The sequence below is a fragment of the Bacillus rossius genome, chromosome 1 (assembly GCF_032445375.1).
Source record: "Bacillus rossius redtenbacheri isolate Brsri chromosome 1, Brsri_v3, whole genome shotgun sequence".
Lineage (NCBI taxonomy): Eukaryota > Metazoa > Arthropoda > Insecta > Phasmatodea > Bacillidae > Bacillus > Bacillus rossius.
In genome coordinates this window covers 367,751,622-367,770,021 of record NC_086330.1, presented here as the reverse complement: position 1 = coordinate 367,770,021, position 18,400 = coordinate 367,751,622, and the positions used below count along the sequence as shown (strand labels likewise).

Genomic DNA, 18,400 nt, shown 5'->3' with positions numbered 1-18,400 from the left:
CTGCCACATCGGCGTGGCTCTAACTCCAACCCGATATAGTTTCTAAGTGCATTTATGGTCTAACACAGGAACTGGTGTTTTTATTGACAACTCATGTGCACTCAATAAACAAAATTAACTTATTTGCCCGTTTGACAGGCTTTGATATGTTGGCTTCGTATTAGCACCACTTTATTTTTAATAGGAGTATGCATTTTTCGCGATAAAAATATCTGATCGTTCATTAGACTGCAATAAGTTATGACCAGGGTAGCGATTGTTCCCTTGTAATTGGAGGCCGCCTGCAAGAGAAGTCATTGTTTTATTTGGACGGGCCATTCAGGACGCCTTTGCTTCCGCACTGGATGGCTCTGATTGGTGTGCTGACAGTAGATATATATCCTGAACTAAACCCAGCCAACCTTTAAACACATTCAGTGATACAAAGTTCTAACACACAGGTGGTCTGGAAATATTTTCGTGAAAAATACATGCCGATTGTGATAGTCTTTGAGTAGGGATGTGTTCTGTATGTGTGAGCCTATAAAGTTTGATTGTGTTCCCTTAAGGTATGACACCTGTTCAAATGAGAGCTTTCTTCCGCCAAATCCTTGACTCCTCAGTAAGGCCAGGCATATTTCGCGAAAACAAACCAAGGCCAGCTGAAAGTTAAAACATTGTAGCATTGTCTGTATTCCGTGATTGGATGAGTTTCTTTCAGGTACATGTCGACTGTTAAAACTCCAATCACAGTGAGTCAGTGCGGAAGCAAACTCACACTGAGTGGCTCGATCAAATAAGGCATCGACGTCTCTCGCAGACGGCCGCCAATCACAAGGAATAAACTGTTGGAGCGGGTGTACCCTGTTGTAGTCTAATAGGCTTTCAGATTAATTCGCGAAAAATACCTGCCTCTACTCCTCAGTGATCTCTGTTCGCAGAGCAACCAGAAAATTTTTGTTTTCTCTTTAGCCGACATCTGGAACTTGAGGTTCAGAAACCTTGTTTCCAGCATAGAATGTAAATTACTACTGCGCGATGTGGCGCAGAAATTGCATCACCATCTCAGATGATTGAGTTCATTAATGCAGTTATTAAACTGCGACTGACATTTTAATTGGCTGAAGAAAATTTGCTCCCTCCCTAAAATAAAAAAAAAAATTACACGTTGTCTGTACAAAAGCTAAACTACACTTCTGGGCCGAGGGGGGCCTGTGCGATGTAAGTCGAACGCAACAAACTGATTTCAACGCAACCGACAGCGGAATTTAATGAAGTTAACTCCCGATTTCATAAATTACGCCCATTAAAGGTCTGACGTATACTTTATTACAGAAATTATGCGATCGCTATCTAAATCATTACCTTCGGCGCTTGAAATACGAGCCCCCGCGCCTGTTCTCCGGAGATTGATCAGCAGGAATTCGCCTCCTCCCCCCCCCCCCCCCCGGTACGTTTATTTTTTTCGTTTTCATTTTCACGGACCTGATGTCTCTCCCCCCCTCCCCACGCCACCGGGTGTGCTACTCCCGTGGGCCGAACCGGCCTCTCTATCGTACTTCGACACATCAGAATGACTTCATTCTTCGGGGGCGGGTCGGCGGGAACAAAGATGGCCGTGTTCCCAGACACCTTCTCCGTCTGTCACCGGTTCTTTGGGACTCGCTGACTCTTGTCTGATACCGTGATCCCCCCCCCCTCCTATTTCCAGCCACGGAACTATCGGTATATACATTTCCCAAACCCGGGATTTTCGAGTCTGACAATAAAAAAAAATTGGTCATGTAAAATACATCATGAAATGAAAAAAAAAAAATCCGAACGAAACGCACTAATTTTATCTGTCACCGTCATTTTGACTTTCTTGTACGCCATCTTGTTTTATCAGCTGATTTTAGTCGCTTTGACAGAGAAGTTGTGAGTTGTGATGCGTTGTGAGTAGGGACACCTGTATTTCGCGATTTCATTTCATGTCAAGGTATTTCACAAAACACTGTAGCTTTTTCTAAGAGTCATGGCAAATTGTGAGGGTGCAGCAGTACGGTGACCACATTCTCATTGGCCCCTTCAAGAGCGGGACGACACCTCTCCCCGACCTCAGCCAATAACCACAGCAGAAAAGCTACAGTATTTTGTGAAATACCTTGACATGAAATGTATTCGCGAAATGCAGGTGTCCCTAGTTGTGAGTGAAGAGGTGTCTAAAAGGCTGCTCTTTGCATCGTCTAAGTATGCATTATTTATTTATTTATTTTTTTGTTAATTAACATAAATGACCAAAAATAATGATTAAATACTAAATATTGAATTTTAATTATTATTGTTTACAAGTGTGAATAATAAACACACAATATTTTATTGCGGTTCAAGGTTTCTTTATTTTTTGTTGTGTTACGTTCGGTACAAGATTACAAAAAAAAATTTCTCTCCCGGTTTCCCAGATTATACCTCTGTTTCTCCTTTACTTTAAAATGTCTATTTAGTTGAGAATATTAATGACACATAATATTGTTATTTTATTCAAATTTAAGGATATCTCGTTGATTTTTTTGTAACAACTACTGTGGTAGTATGAAGACAAGTATGACTAATCATAAATTACCTTCGTGTAAGGACATATTTTGCTAGTAGAATTACAATGAAAAATAATATTTTACATATTTAATTGTATGTTTTTAATTGCCATCCTAAATGCCGGTCGGGATCGAATTCTCTATATGTAGAGACCGGAAACATTCGTGGATTCGTTCGGCGTAAGGCTAGAAGTCAAATACATATTCCCTTTTAGATTATTTTGCTATTGTCTTACTGTTCATCTGTACGAATCTCAACCAATTATAAACCTCCAACCAAAGAAGGATCGAATCACAGACAAACCAGCTGAGACGACTCACAAGTCAGCAGCCAATGAACTGGCGTTCTTTGCCCAAGTGTATAGGGGAATGTGCAGTCTATCCTGAAGTCTATTGAAACCGCGAATTTTTCCAGTCCATATCTATAAGGGACTCACTCATTGCCCTCAGCCTTTGCTCTCGATTACTGCTACTGTGTTATTTCACTTTTCAATATTTCGTAACAGATGGGGGATATCCTAGACTCCGTAGTTCTCTGTATTTTCTGGCAAAAGTCACGCGCTCTTTGGCCGCTGACTTGTTAGGCGTCTCGACTGGGTAGCCCGTGATTCGAGAATTCTCTAGTTGGTAGTCTCTCATCGGTCCAGTGTCTTCCAGATTATCTGCGAGCCAATAAACATAGTCATTCTAAAGGTACAAGTATTTAAATTTTATCTTATCGCGAAAATGATCCGCGAATTATTTTCCGGTCTGTACATATATACATACGCGTTACTTTGTTTGAATTAAGCTTGTTCGAAAATATGTAGACCAGGAACAAGAAAATGTCGCGTAATTTTATTTGGCAACAGGTAGGACCAACGTTTTTACTTGTATCACTTTCCTAATTGGACCAGATGTAATTTAAACGGCCTGTAGAACGTCGGGGCAGTAGTAGAGTAGCAAGAACAGAACGGTGGAATATTGTGCAACAAAATTAATTATCACAATGACCTTTTCAAGAATTTCAAGGTCAATCCTCAAAGACACCGTTTTGGAAGTTATTAGGACAGTGCAGTCCAGCCTTTGGTCAGAATCCGTGAAATTTTCCAGTTCTGTGGGAGATGGTGCTCTCCTGGCCCCCCGGCTGACTGGCCTGCCTCGTTACCTCGTCTCTAGTATCCTCGTAACAGTATGACAAACCTGGATTTAACATTATTAAGTCCTACATGAATGTGTTTTACTTTACATGTAGCGCACAAAAAATTATATGGCAAAAGTGTTAGCATTTTTTTTGTAAAACGTAAACATAATTCCAAACATAAATTATGTCCACCAAACTTCTTATTCTTCTAAACCCAACTCTTATGAGAGAATACTAGGAGGTATTTAGTCGTTCTTCGTCACATGTCTTCTTATTTCTTATGAGTAGGGACCGGAAAAATTCGCGGGTTCAATTACCTCCAGGATGAACTTCATAGTTCTACGTACACTCGGTCAAATGCCACCCACTCATTGGCTGCTGTCTTCTGAGACGTCCCAACGTAGCAGCCTGTGATTCGATAAAGCTTTAGTCGGGTGTTTCTCATTGGCCCAGAGTCATCCAAGTGAGTTGTGAGCCAATAGCAGAGGCAGCACTGAGGTATAACTATTTGTAATTTAGCTTGTCGCGAAATGAATTCGCGAATTTTTCCGGTCTCTACTTATGAGCCAGTCTTCATATTGTAGGCTTTCACCGGGGAGACAACTATCGTCTTATTTCTAACGTGAACTTGGACCTGCTGGCTTAATTAATTCTGTTGCATTCAATCTTCGATCTTACGAAGCTGCCTTATTGATTATTATAATACTTCATTTATAATAAATTCTTATTGACAGGAAAAATTCCAACGTGTCATTTCGTTTTAGGCCAAAATTCAAATACATGTACCCTTAAGCTGCTTTTGCTATTAGCTCAATGTTCATTTGGACGAGTCTGGGCCAATGAGAAACCATCATCCAAAGAAGTACCGAAACACAGGCAAGCTTTTAGAGACGACTCACAATTCAACAACCAATGAACTGGCAGTATTTATCGGATATACAGTGTACTCATTCTGTCAAGATAGAGCCCGCGGATTTTTAAAGTCTCTATTAATGATTTAGGGAAACAATTAACATGGCTGTTGCAGAAACATTTTTTTTGATGCCATGTTACTTACGTATTCTGAGTAATTCCTGAGCTCCAAACTCTTCATTCACGTAATCATTACGCAGAGACATATTCGCAGTGCGCCAGACACCGCGACCTCAGCGCCCGGCGGTCAGACTGGCGACGCCTCAAGGACAGCCGGGTGGCGATACTCCTTAATTAATAGCCGCCATTAAGAGGCGCCGGTCCTCACAGAGCGGCCACAGTGGCGCCGGCCCGAGCTGCGGGCCGTGCCTCGTGAGGCTGCTGTACCTCTTAAAGCTTTGCCTCTTGAGGCTGTACTTTGTGAAGCTGTGCCTATTGAAGCTGCACCTCTTGAGGCCGTGCCTATTAGAGCTGTATTTAGTGAGGCAATACTTCTTGAGGCTGTACTTCTTGTGGCTGTATTTCTTGTGGCTGTATTTCTTGAGGCTGTACTTCTTGAGACTGTATTTCTTGAGGCTGTACTTATTGAGGCTGTAATTCTTGAGGCTGTACTACTAGAGACTGTACTTCTTGAGGCTGTACTTCTTGAGGCTGTACTTCTTGAGGCTGTACTTCTTGTGGCTGTATTTCTTGTGGCTGTATTTCTTGAGGCTGTACTTCTTGAGACTGTATTTCTTGAGGCTGTACTTATTGAGGCTGTAATTCTTGAGGCTGTACTACTAGAGACTGTACTTCTTGAGGCTGTACTTCTTGAGGCTGTACTTCTTGTGGCTGTATTTCTTGTGGCTGTATTTCTTGAGGCTGTACTTCTTGAGACTGTATTTCTTGAGGCTGTACTTATTGAGGCTGTAATTCTTGAGGCTGTACTACTAGAGACTGTACTTCTTGAGGCTGTAATTCTTGAGGCTGTACTACTAGAGACTGTACTTCTTGAGGCTGTACTTATTGAGACTGTATTTCTTGAGGCTGTACTTATTGAGGCTGTAATTCTTGAGGCTGTACTTATTGAGACTGTATTTCTTGAGGCTGTACTTCTTGAGACTGTACTTATTGAGGCTGTAATTCTTGAGGCTGTACTTATTGAGGCTGTAATTCTTGAGGCTGTTTTATTGAGACTGTATTTCTTGAGGCTGTACTTCTTGAGACTGTACTTATTGAGGCTGTAATTCTTGAGGCTGTACTACTAAAGACTGTACTTCTTGAGGCTGTAATTCTTGAGGCTGTACTACTAGAGACTGTACTTCTTGAGGTTGTACGTCGCTGTGAGTCTCTCTGAGTCGCATATCTGCTCTCGGTTATTGCATCACAACGTCTCACGAGACAGCAGCCAATGAGTGGGTGGCATTTGACCGAGTGTACGTAGAACTATGGAGTTCATCCTGGAGTTCATTGAACCCGCGAAATTTTCCTGTCCCTACCCGTAACTACTTGACGTGAGCCTCGGCGTGCGCGCGCGCGCTGTGGCGAGCAGGCGAGCGAGGTGACTGGACGGCTGCACGCTCCCTGCACGGCGCATGCGCAGCTCGGCCGGCCGGCAGGTGTCCCTTCGCTCCCTGCGGGACGCGTTTTTCAAAAAAGGGGAGGAGCTACGAACAACTCGCCCCACGAGGCCGGTTCCTTCGACCAGCAGGGCAACATCCTGGGCAAGTCTCCGTGTCGCACCGTGTCTTCCACACGTGCGAGTCCCGGACACAAGACTCTCATTCATAGAGACTGGAAGAATTCGCACTTTCGATGACCTCTAGCATAAACTCCACAATCCCCTACACACTCAGGCAAATGCCACCTGCTCATTGGCTATTGACTCGTGACACCCGTCAACTGGAACGTTTGCGATTCGATACTTTTTTGGTTGAAGGTTTTCCATTGCCTCAAAGTCCTTCAGATAAACTGTAAGCCAATCACAGAAGCAATGTAAAGGTACAGTTGTTTGGATTATAGCATATCGTGAAATGAATCCGCGAATTTTTCCGGTGTCTACTCATTCATCGCAAAATATTTAGGGGCAGGCATTTTTCGCGAATGCCTATTAGACTGCAACAAGGTGTACCCGCACCATAATCGGTTTCTTCGTGATTGGCGGCCGTTTGCGAGAGAAGTCGTTGACTTATCTGACAGAGCCACTCAGGACGCGTTTGCTTCCGCACTGAATCACTGTGATTGGTGTTGTAACAGAAGACATGTTGCTGAAAGAAACTCGCCCAATCACGGAATACAGACGATGCTACGGTGTTTTAACTTTCAGCTGGCCTCGGTATCTTTTCGCGAAATATGCATGGCCCTAAAAATATGTTTTCTGCCACGATAGTTTTGAGTTGAAATGGGACAGGAAATATTCGCGTATTTGTTTCGAGATAGGCTAAAATTCAAATACATGTACACATTTTGTGCTGCTCTCTCGTTGTGGGTAACTGTTTATCTGGAGGGCACTGGGCCAATGAGAAACTCTCAATCAGAGAAGTATCCAATCACAAACAAACCCAGTTAAGTTGGCAACCAACGATTTGGCGGTATTAAGTATCCCGAGTGACTACAGAAGTGTGTGAAGTCTATCCCTGAAGGCCATTGAATCCGCGAATCTTTCCCTTTCCCTGGACATTGGATTTGTTTTTGTAAGAGTGTGTAGAGTATAGCCTGTGATGCCAGATATAATTAAACACGATTTTCAAAATTCTGTAGGTTTCATGGGCCACTTAATTTTTTTTTAAATTTTCAAATTGTTACAAAATATAGTACGAACCACGAAACTGTTTACCACTTTCTATTGTTTGGCTATAAAAAGAGACCAAACAATTAGATGATTCATTCGCGATTGGTAGAATATTCCCAAATATTTTACCAAAGGGTTGCTTCTGCGATTGTAATGCAGTTATCTGGATGACTAGGCCACTCAGTAACTCTCATTGATAGAACTATCGAATCGCAAGCAGCCATTTGAGAACTCTCTCAAGTGAGCGTCCAGTGAGCATGAGTAGAGACCAGAAAAATTTGCGGATTCATTCGGCGATAGGCTTGAGTCAAATACATATGCCTTTCAGATGATTTTGCTATTGGCTTACTGTTCATCTGTACGAATCTCAACCAATTATAAACCCTCAACCAAAGAAGGATTGAATCACAGACAAACCAGCTGAGACGACTCACAAGTCAGCAGCCAATGAACTGGCGTTATTTGCCCAAGTGAACAGGGGAATGTGCAGTCTATCCTGAAGGCTATTGAAACCGCGAATTTTTCCTGTCCCTATGCATTGCGCACTGTAAGCTGTAAGAAGAGCGGCCGAAAGAATGTTAAAAAAATATAAAACTTCGGAAATTTTAGCTGCAGTGGCAGAAACGCATAGTGTGACACCCATCGACGGATGCCAATAGGGGGGGGGGGGGGCGAGAATATCCCCCCTACCTAAGTTATGATAAAAATTTGTGATGTATCAGTGAAGGCATTATGTTATTTTGAGTGAAAATAGGGTGACTGACACAAGACCGAGAATATTATAGCTGTACTAGAAATGATTCATGTGGATATTGATAATGTAACCCCTTTTAGAGTACGTTTTTTTTAATGCACAGAGTCCAATTTTATTACCGGTTGTGACACTAGTGTTAGAAACCTTAACCAAACAAGTGTCAAATCACTAGCAAAGAGACTTGCTAGTTTCCAGGAAAAGTATTTTTGGGGACATTTTTCTGTAATTTACAGGAACAATTTTTGCAAAACAGGAAAATTTCCCAAAGTTTTTTTTTAATTTCACAGAAACTCACAAATCAATTATGTAATTTTTTTTTAACAAACAGAACCAAACAAAACACACAATTTGTCGTTCTTCAGCACCCAATCACTCACCTAACATTTCATAGAAGCACCAAATATTTTTTTTAAAAATATTTTTTTTAAAAAGTACCTACCAATCTGTAAAAAATAAATTATTGTATAACATATGTTTACTAATTTTAAATTATGTAAATCTGTGTTAGTAAAGGTGAAAAAAACATTTTCTAAAATTAAAAAATTGTGGTAATATTTTTCCAGAAAAATTTCCGTGTGGAAAATTTTCCGAGTGGAAAATTTCCTCAAAAAAATTTTTCCCGCCATATCTTTACTGACAACTTTGTAGACGTCTCAATATTAGAGACTGGAAAAATTCGCGATTTAGATGACCACTAGGATAGACTCCACAATCCCTTACACACTCAGGCAAATGCCTCCTGCTCATTGGCTATTGACTCGTGACACCTGTCAACTGGGACGCTTGCGATTCGATACTTTTTTGGTTGAAGGTTTTTCATTGGCTCAAAGTCCTTCAGATAAACAGTGAGTCAATCACAGAAGCAATAAAAAGATACAGTTATTTGGATTACAGCATGTAATGAAATGAACCCGCTAATTTTTCCGGTCTGTACTCACTATTCAGCAGTCAATGGGTAGGTTTTATTTGCCCGAGTACGTACAAGACTAAAAGTCTATCGTAGAGGTCTCTGAACCCGCTAACGTCCCCAGTCCCTGGCCATTGGCTCCGGTATTCTCAGAGAAATAGTCTCTGACGTGGTGGGACGCTCACCCGACTGCAAATTAAAGAAACGACTTCTCAGAGTCTCTTTTGTTTGGTGTCTCACGCCCGCGCGAGTTCATAAAACATTCGTCGGTGGTTTACGACCCTGGTGCGCAAGACAAAGAAGGGATGCAGGAATAAGTAAACTTGGTGGACGGTAAAGTCTGCGAGAGAGAGAGTGTGTGTGTGTGTGAGTGAGTGATGTACGATGTTAGTTGGCGTCTTGAGTGACGCTGTTTTACCTCCTTCAGAGTCCTGACACAGTCAAATTCTTATTGGCATTCACGCTAATACTCTAGTTATTTGCTAATTATTAGGGACCGGAAAAAATTCGCGTGTTCAATGACCTCCAGGATGAACTCCATAGTTCTACGTACACTCGGTCAAATGTCACCCACTCATTGGCCGCTGTCTTGTGAGACGTCCCAACGTAGCAGCCTGTGATTCGATAAAGCATTGGTTGGGTGTTTCTCATTGGCCCAGAGTCATCCAGGTGAGTTGTGAGCCAATAGCAGAGTCAGCACTGAAGTATAACTATTTTTATTTTAGCCTATCGCGAAATGAATTTGCGAATTTATCCGGTCTCTACCAATTATACACTTGATATGAGTGCATGCATTATGAGCGCGATTTTGATCGTCACTGTAAAAGTCCCTAACATGTTGCACCTTCAGGCTGCTCTTTAAACATATATGATTTTTTTCTTCTTCTTTGAATGATGTGTGAAGACCGGGAAAAAAAATGCTGTTTTATTTCGCGAAGTCTAAAAATCGCACAACTTTACCTTTGGTCTTTATAAGTGATTGGTAGAGACCGGAAAAATTCGCGGGTTCAATGACCTCCAGATAGACTCCAATATCCTCTACACACTCGGGCAAATGCCAACTGTTCATTGGCTGCTGACTTATGAGTCGTCTCGACTGGGTGGCCTGTGATTCGACACTTCTATGAGTGAGGTTCTCTAATTGTCCCTCAGTCCTCCAGATTAACAGAGAACCAATGACAGAAGCAGCACTAAGGTATAATTATTTGAATTTTAGCATAACACGAAATGAACCCGGGAATTTTTCAGGTCTCTAGTGATTGATTGGCTCACATTTTATGTGGTGAGTTCTTTGACAATTGGAAACCATCAACGTATGAAGTTTCCAATTACGGTCCACTCGGTTGAGTCATTTCGCAGTCCAGCAGCCAATGAGCAGGTGACCTTTGCCCGATTATGTAGAGGACAGTGGAGCCTATCCTAGTCACAGGGCACCAAAATTCTTTCCCAAAAAATAAGAGCCTAGTCATGTTCTAACCTATACTGGGATTACGGTCAGGGTACGGGTGTAGCATATTCAATACCTAAACCCGTATTTTTGTGTCTTAGAATGTCCTAGTTTCAATCGTATATTATAACAGTTTAATTTAGACTTTATCTTTGAAAGATTTGTGCAATGGGAGTGCATGACTTGATGTAAGCTTTTGGACATACGCCATTGCTAAGCACATGTATGTCTGTAAAAGAAAACTACAAAAAACCTAAAAGACAAAAACACTAATTAAGCAAAAAATTACTGTTGTCAACAGGTCTACTTTTCTTTGTTTTTCTTTGTTTGTTGACCATATTCCTGTTATGGAATATTATGTGGTGATTATATCCTGTTGACAACAGCAATTTTTTGCTTAATTTTTGTTTTTGTCTTTTGGGTTTTTTTGGGTCTTTGGTTGGAACAGTTTTGGGTTTTTGTAGTTTTCTTCTACAGACATTCATGTGTTTAGCAATGGCGTATGTCCAAAAGCTTACATCAAGTTAATTTAGACTATTTACAACACATCATACGTCAAATTGAAAGTAAACTAACCCAGTTTTTTTGTTTACAAATGCATTAAGTGCTTCTTTAGTATACGGCACACATCCAAACTACAGTACAATTATTATTCCCACACTTTGGTTAACACGTCCGGAGTAATGGAAGCAAATAGCCTCTTCAATTCTGTCTCGCAACCCTGGCGAATCATTCGGCGGCGGCGGAACGCAGACACGATATTTTATAAAGCCCTAAAGGAAAAAAAAATCCCATGGCGTTATGTCAGGTGAACGTAGAGGCCAGCCCAAAAGAGCTCTGTCGTCTCGACCATTACGACCAATCCAACGGTCAGGGACTTGGACGTTCAACCACTCTCGTACATAGAGATTCCAATGGGGAGGGGTTCCATCCTGTAGCCAAATAAAGTTTACAAGTTCACCCTTTACTAATTGGGGAAAGAGCCATTCTTTCGCGCTGCAAACCCTTTTAGTGTTATGTTATCAGTGTCGATGAAACCCTCAAAAATTATCTGACCAACTTTATTGCAAGGTGTTGACAGCGCCTTAAAACGTTAGTCTTGTACCGTGATGATACAACATCGGTCTTCGTACGTACTAACCGTGGGGCACGTATCAATTAAGAGTTAAGGAGCGTAACGTAATCTATCACGTGGAAGAAAAAATGAATTGATGCCTTTTTTTAAGACGGTTAAATTTAAACAGTTATTGCCACATCTGTGAGACGTAAATGAGTACGCTGTTACACATCAAACTGTTTGAGTTACTCTTTTGATTGTGACTACCCTACGACACTTATAGCTGATACTGTTAATGGCTCCGCCTACCCGGGTACACATACGGTTTGCAGAGCTTCAGGAAAAACAACGCGATTTCTCAATGAATCCGAGTGGGGTCTGCTTACGAAAAGTATTTAAGAGTTCGCTAAGGGCCGAAAAATACTTTTGATTTCGGATTGAGTTTTTAAACTGTATTTCTAGAAGAGTTAAAATAGCTAAATAGGACGCATGTTTTCAGGGTAATGTTTTAGGCGTAAAACAACCGGTACAGATTCCTGAATGCACTTAAGAGACTTGCATTACACCTTTATCTTCATTTCTCCGTCCATATAATGTTAAGGTCGCAGCTCAAATCTCACAGTTATCCTGTGACGACGAGAAGACTGCGCACCAGCTCAGAGGAGACACCGCGCTAGAAGCACCAGCGAGCGTCGCGCCTATAATCAAGGGCGCCCATATGATAATTTGTAGGGGGGGGGCCAGACTTAGGGGTATTAAGTATTTTTAATATTTTGGAAGACTAACTGCGGCTTGTTACTAGCCATAAAATAGTTCCAGTTCTGACCCTGTTAAAATTTTTTGTCCTGTTACTAAAATACTAGACCACAGTACTCATTCGCCATAACAAAAACTATTGGCTACTTTATTAATTAATATTAACTATTTTATTGAAACAAATGCATTTTTAGCAACACAAATGCAGGAATACAGTCCTTATATTTTTGCAGCGTCTGGGGTACACGAATATCAAGAATACAGTCCTTCAACTAATTGCTCTCTTTACCCCTAAATAAATGTCGCATACAAATTAAATTAAAATGATTATAAAGTTTAAAACGTGTTGGTCAAAAGTTTTAACTTTGGGAGAGAAACAATTTTAATATGTTATCACAGTCAGAAAATAGTTGTTTTTAAATGTAACACCTGAACTACGCTTATAATTATAGTCAAAAATTGTTTCACAATTAAATGAATATTACTATGTTTCGATATGAATCATAATTGCTTATCATTTAGAATTAGCACAGATGGATTCAGTAGTTGATGACTATAAGTTTATTTAGTGATAGTAAAGCGCAGAAAAAAATAGTTTATTACTAAACTAGAAAATTTAACCAAACAGTATTTAGAGGTTAAGGAATTAAGTGACAACAAAACCAATGAAAATAATCGAAAATTTCTAAATGCTGACACAACTCATATATCAGCTTTCCACAGAAGAGTTTAGTTCGGCGCAATTAATCCACACAAAACAGCTGGACACTATGTCGACGCGTATTTTAATAATATAAGAAGATCCAAATCACAGCATTTTTTTTTTTTTTTTCGTGTCGTGTGGTGCGGGCCCATAGGCTACAGCCTAGATAGCCTGTGCGTAAATACGGCCCTGATAAACCCTTAAATAACATGTTCAGTACTTAACTTTAGAATTAAGAGTTCAAGCCGATCTGTTAAAGATTAACTGATAAATATGATAAGGTGAAGTCCAAAAAAATGCAAGGCAGGGAATTCTTCCAGCTCATCAACCCGACCCTGGAAAGTCTCGTCTGTGTTCAGTCGTCTCTGGCAAGGAGTGGACAAGTTTGCAAATTCAAATATAAATTTATTTTAGTAGCACGCGTCTTACGAAAAGGAAAGATATCCAAGAAAGGCATGTCAGACAACCTACTGTCACCACACAAAAGTTAACATGATGCAATGCGTGGTGCAATTGTGTTTAGTCGCTGAGATGTCACTTTTATATCACTCGTGCAATGAGGCAAGTTGTGGAATGTTAAAAAAATAAGGGGAACGCAGGGGTGGGCAGAGGGCAGATGGCAGTCATTGTTTTTACTATTTAATATTATATATATATTCATTCCGTTCAATAAATTATAACATGTATCTTCAGGGGGTGGGGTGTTTAAAATTTTATGAAGATAACGATTTTACGAATGCAATCCAAGCGACCGTGAGCGTACGTAAAATCGGGATTCCAGTGTAAATTGCTTCCGAGTCTACTGAAGGTAGTGGGATCCTTATCCCTTTAAACACTTTTGAAGGGAAAAAGTGATTTTCCTCTAAATTCAAAATTCCAACATAAATTTTACGTTGTAGATTTTTCTGAACAATAATTCTTATTTGAGTAACTTTAAAGGTGAAAGCTTACCTTAAAAATTGTGAATATTCTGAGCGGATGTGACAAATGAGGAAAACTAAGAAACACTACATAATAACAATGGTTTTTATCTTTACACTTTTCACTGATTTATTTACACCTAAGTTATTTATACTGACTGAATACACTAAACTAAATATAGACCAGATGCATAAAACTGTAGACCTAAAGGCTATTTAAAAATCTCTGTTTTGAGATGTTATTTGTGAACATACACATTATTATGACGAAAAAGTAGCAAAACATTTCGCCGTCTACAAGCACATGTCAACTGTCGCGTCGTCTAACACTGACTGGTCTAAATCTGTTGTGTTGTGTTATCGCGTGAGCTTGGGTAGCATTACGGAGGGGAATGACTCGCCACGGGCATTGCGCTTGAACAGCGTTTTCTCCCTGTACACAACACCTTATATCGCAGCAGCAGAAACTAATGCTTGGACTAACATAAAAAATGAAGTAGACATGTAAAAAACAATATTCAATAATATCTTCCTGTTGAACCACTTATACATAATACCGAATTTAAATAATTTTCTTTAAAGTAAAACACCTGACTACACTATATATTTTTTTCCTTCCCTGAAAGCTAGGGGGGGGCCACGGCCCCCCCCTGCCCCCGGGTATGGGCGCCCTTGCCTATAATCCCGCCTCGCCAACACACATACACCCTTGATTCGGCGGGCCACACGCAACGTTTTGTACACAGTTTTGACTGCGCAGGCAAAACTGTGCAAACAAAAGGTTGCAGTTTTAGCCGTGTCCACGCAACACAGTTTGCAGCCAAGTTTTATCCTATCAGTTGCGAGAATTCTTTACTTTTGGCCAATTCTTTCCGGCATACCGACCTCAAAGAATTAATGTGTGTGTGTGTTTTTTTTTGGTGATTTTATCTCTGTTAGCCGCGATGTCAACCTCTTTGTATTTTTGCACAAGTGCTTCATACGCTTGACACTTTGTCCCTATCGCTATATTCTTTTGATTTGACCCGCCACAAACATGGAACGGACATGTACAGACCAATGAACTCTGTTATAAATTCACGTGAACACTGTCGCAAATCAGACATCGTTGAACAGATTACACTGTTCCGGCACAAATACCGAGGGAGAACCGAGCCCCGTGTACGGAGAAGACGGAGGAAATGTGGAGAAGACGGAGGAAATGTGGAGAAGACGGAGGAAATGTCCACACGCTACGACAAGTCTGTGCAGGTCGACTAAACTGCGCGGACATAAGTGCTCTTGGCCGCAGTTTTCCTTCACCGTGTTCCGTCTCCGCGCAGTTCACAAAACTGCGCAGTTTTCCTGTCTACACGCTACGTCTTGTCTATAACGATGTGACCTGCGCAGGTAAATCGTTGCTGAAAACGTTGCGTGTTATAACTGGGACATTCTTCTATGGACACGTAGACTCGTCGTGCCTCGACGCTCGCCCGCCAGGGTCGCGACGCTCGCCCGCCGAGAGAGTGATTCATGTCGGCGCGCGCCTCCGAGCGAGCGACATGCGCTCTGGTTCGTGAAGTGACGGGCCGGGGGTTATCGGTCGGTCGTCATCTGCGTCGGCGCGCCTCCCCTGTTTGTGGGGGGGAGGGGGGGAGAGATCGCGACGCGACCAGAGACGTTGTCCCTGATTGGCCGAGGGCTCAACCGCCCCCCCCCCCCCCCCCCCCACTTTCTATCCACGGAGGACGTGCTCTGCCTCGTGGAGCGGTCGGCGCACTCTCGCAACAGCTGCCCACGGTTCGGGCTAATGCTGGGATGTGTGTTTTACGGATAACCATAGAGACCTGCAAAATTCGAGGATTCATTTGGCGATAGGCTAGAATTCAAACACATACACCTCTTAGATAATTTTGCTATTGGCTTACTGTTCATCTTGGCGAATCTCAACCAATTATAAACCCTCGAGCAAAGAAGGATCGAATCACAGACAAACCAGCTGAGACGACTCACAAGTCGGCAGCCAATGAACTGGCGTTATTTGCCCAAGTGTACAGGAGAACGTGCAGTCTAACCTGAAGGCCATCGAAACCGCGAATTTTGCAGGTCTCTACGGGATAAGTAGGGACCGGAAAAATTCACGGGTTCAATGACCTGCAGGATGAACTCCATAGTTCTACGTACACTCGGTCAAATGTCACCCACTCATTGGCTGCTGTCTTGTGAAACGTCCCAACGTAGCATCCTGTGATTCGATAAAGTTTAGGTCGGGTGTTTATCATCCAGGTGAGTTGTGAGCCAATGGCAGAGGCAGCACTGAGGTATAACTATTTGTATTTTAGCTTGTCGCGAAATGAATTCGCGAATTTTTCCGGTCTCTAGGGATGAGTCTTGGGGAAATTCCCTGCTGTTTCAACGGAACATTTTCTGAAAAACAGGAACATTTTCCTTAAGAGTTTTTCTCCCGCAGAAACACACAAATAAATTTATCACCTTCTTAAAAACAATCTGACCAATGAAAACATCCTTTTTTTTTACTTTGCCACCTGATGTCTTTATTATCATTTTAAACTTGAGTAGGACCCATGTACCCTCTACCAACTGATATAAGCAACAACATTGTTGTTTAAAAATGACGTACCAATGTGCAGAAATTAATAATTGTTCAATCTATCGTAAATTAGTTAAATTTGTGTTAGATGGTAAAAAAGGATAAATTTTTCATACCACATCTCTAAGTATAAGAATGGTGTTGTTCAAGTGCATCCGTCTCGAATGACTTATCTCATCTATTGAAGAAGCGTATATATTGAATGAATCCTAATCATCATCTAAAACTTTGGCTGGAACAGTTTTTTATAATACTAAAATCATGTGTTGAAAGTTTAAAAAAAATTCAAACCGTTCTTACTATTAATTTCGTTTGATTTTATTTCAAACCATCTTAATATTATCTTAAACCTTGGTGCAAAGAAAACTTTCTACAACCACGTTATTAGTGCAAGGGATGAAAAATAGTGCTTGTCATATAATATGAAATTTGTTCAAAGCTATTCAATGCTGCGTTGTAAACTATTGAATGCTGGATACATTGAGTTAAAAATATTTGTAATATTTTCGCTGCATGGAAAATGAGCAATTATTTGATCGATCATTTTGTAATATTGGATGACATAAATATTGTTACGAACGTAAGCAGGGTCGCGGCAACATGAGTCGTGCCGCCCGCGCCTAGTAGATTACAAGGGTCGCTGCTTCCCCTCCCTCCAGTTCTCCAATCCCCGCGCGGCGCTCTTTCTCGACGGAGTTAACTTGACACCTGGCGGCATCTGTCGCGCGAGCTCCAGACGTATTTCTTGATTAATCTGGCGTCGGGACGGCGCGGAATAACGCGACTGGCCCCAGCCACGCTCGCGACTTCTAGAAGTGACGCCTGGGCCTATATAAGCCCAGGACGCCGGTCTCCGAGTTCAGCGAGGAGTTGGGAGTTTTCCCGCGGCGGAGTTTCCGGGGCGAGTGTCTGGGCGATAGTGTCGCGTGTGGCGAGAGTCCCGAGCGAAGTTCCGAGCGAAGCGTCGAGTGGGATTTCGGTGAAGGGGAAGTGTGACGGCGGCGGCGGAGTGCGGCGACGGAGTCTCGCGACGGAGGTCCACGAGGGGTGCTGCGGCGGGAGTTGCGTCAGAGGTGCGGCCCAGCGAGGTGTGCGGTGTCTAAGAACCGAGTGACTGGGGAATAAACATTTTTAAGTGTAATTGGTTATTAGGCATTTTTAGAAGATTATTTGTTAGTGACGTAAATATTGGCAATAAATAAAACTGTGTAGTAATAAAATCTTTAATTGGGCTATCCTTTACGAACCCAGTAGTTTCTCCCGACAATTTATTATTTTCATTTTTAATAAATCGTAACAATATGTTATGTACATTGTTCCAGAAGTTTATAGAAGTTTCCAAAATATTTCCAGAATAAATATGTACAGTCTGTAGGCTGTGCCGAAATGTATTTTTTTTTATAATTATATAAGAAGAATAATATTATTTAAACGTGTTCAAAACTTTGCTTAAAATACGCAGTTGAATTCTTTTATAATTATTTCGATTTATATAATTTTTCTGTTAAATTACGTACCTCTTTTATCTTCAAAACGTTTTTTTTTTAATTTTATTGTTCATTTTTATATATTTTCAAAACTTCCGTCCTCCTGCAGAAATGAGACAAGGAAAAAATTCGCGGATTCGTTTCGTGATAGACTGATATTTAAATGTGTGTACCTTTCAGTTATTGGCTCGCAGTTTAACTGGAGCTCTTTGGACAAATGAGAGACTATCAAACAAACAAAAATCGAACCACAAGCCTACCCAGTGGAAACGTCTCACAAGTTAGAGCACCCCAATGAACACGTGTGAGTTTTGCTTGAGAAAATCAGAGGATAGAGGAGGCTACGAGAAGTTCTCCAGTGTATTAGTTGGGAATCCTTCATTTCACAGACGAGAGAGCCAAACGCCCGATCGTGCATCTTC

At 41.4% G+C, this 18,400-nt stretch overlaps 1 protein-coding gene across 1 annotated transcript in view; it reads left to right on the top strand.

Annotated features, from left to right (window-relative positions):
- LOC134528570 (collagen alpha-1(IX) chain-like) overlaps nucleotides 1-18,400 on the top strand; it is a 317,857-nt gene that overhangs the window by 141,868 nt on the left and 157,589 nt on the right. The gene's annotated exons all lie outside the window — the stretch shown is intronic.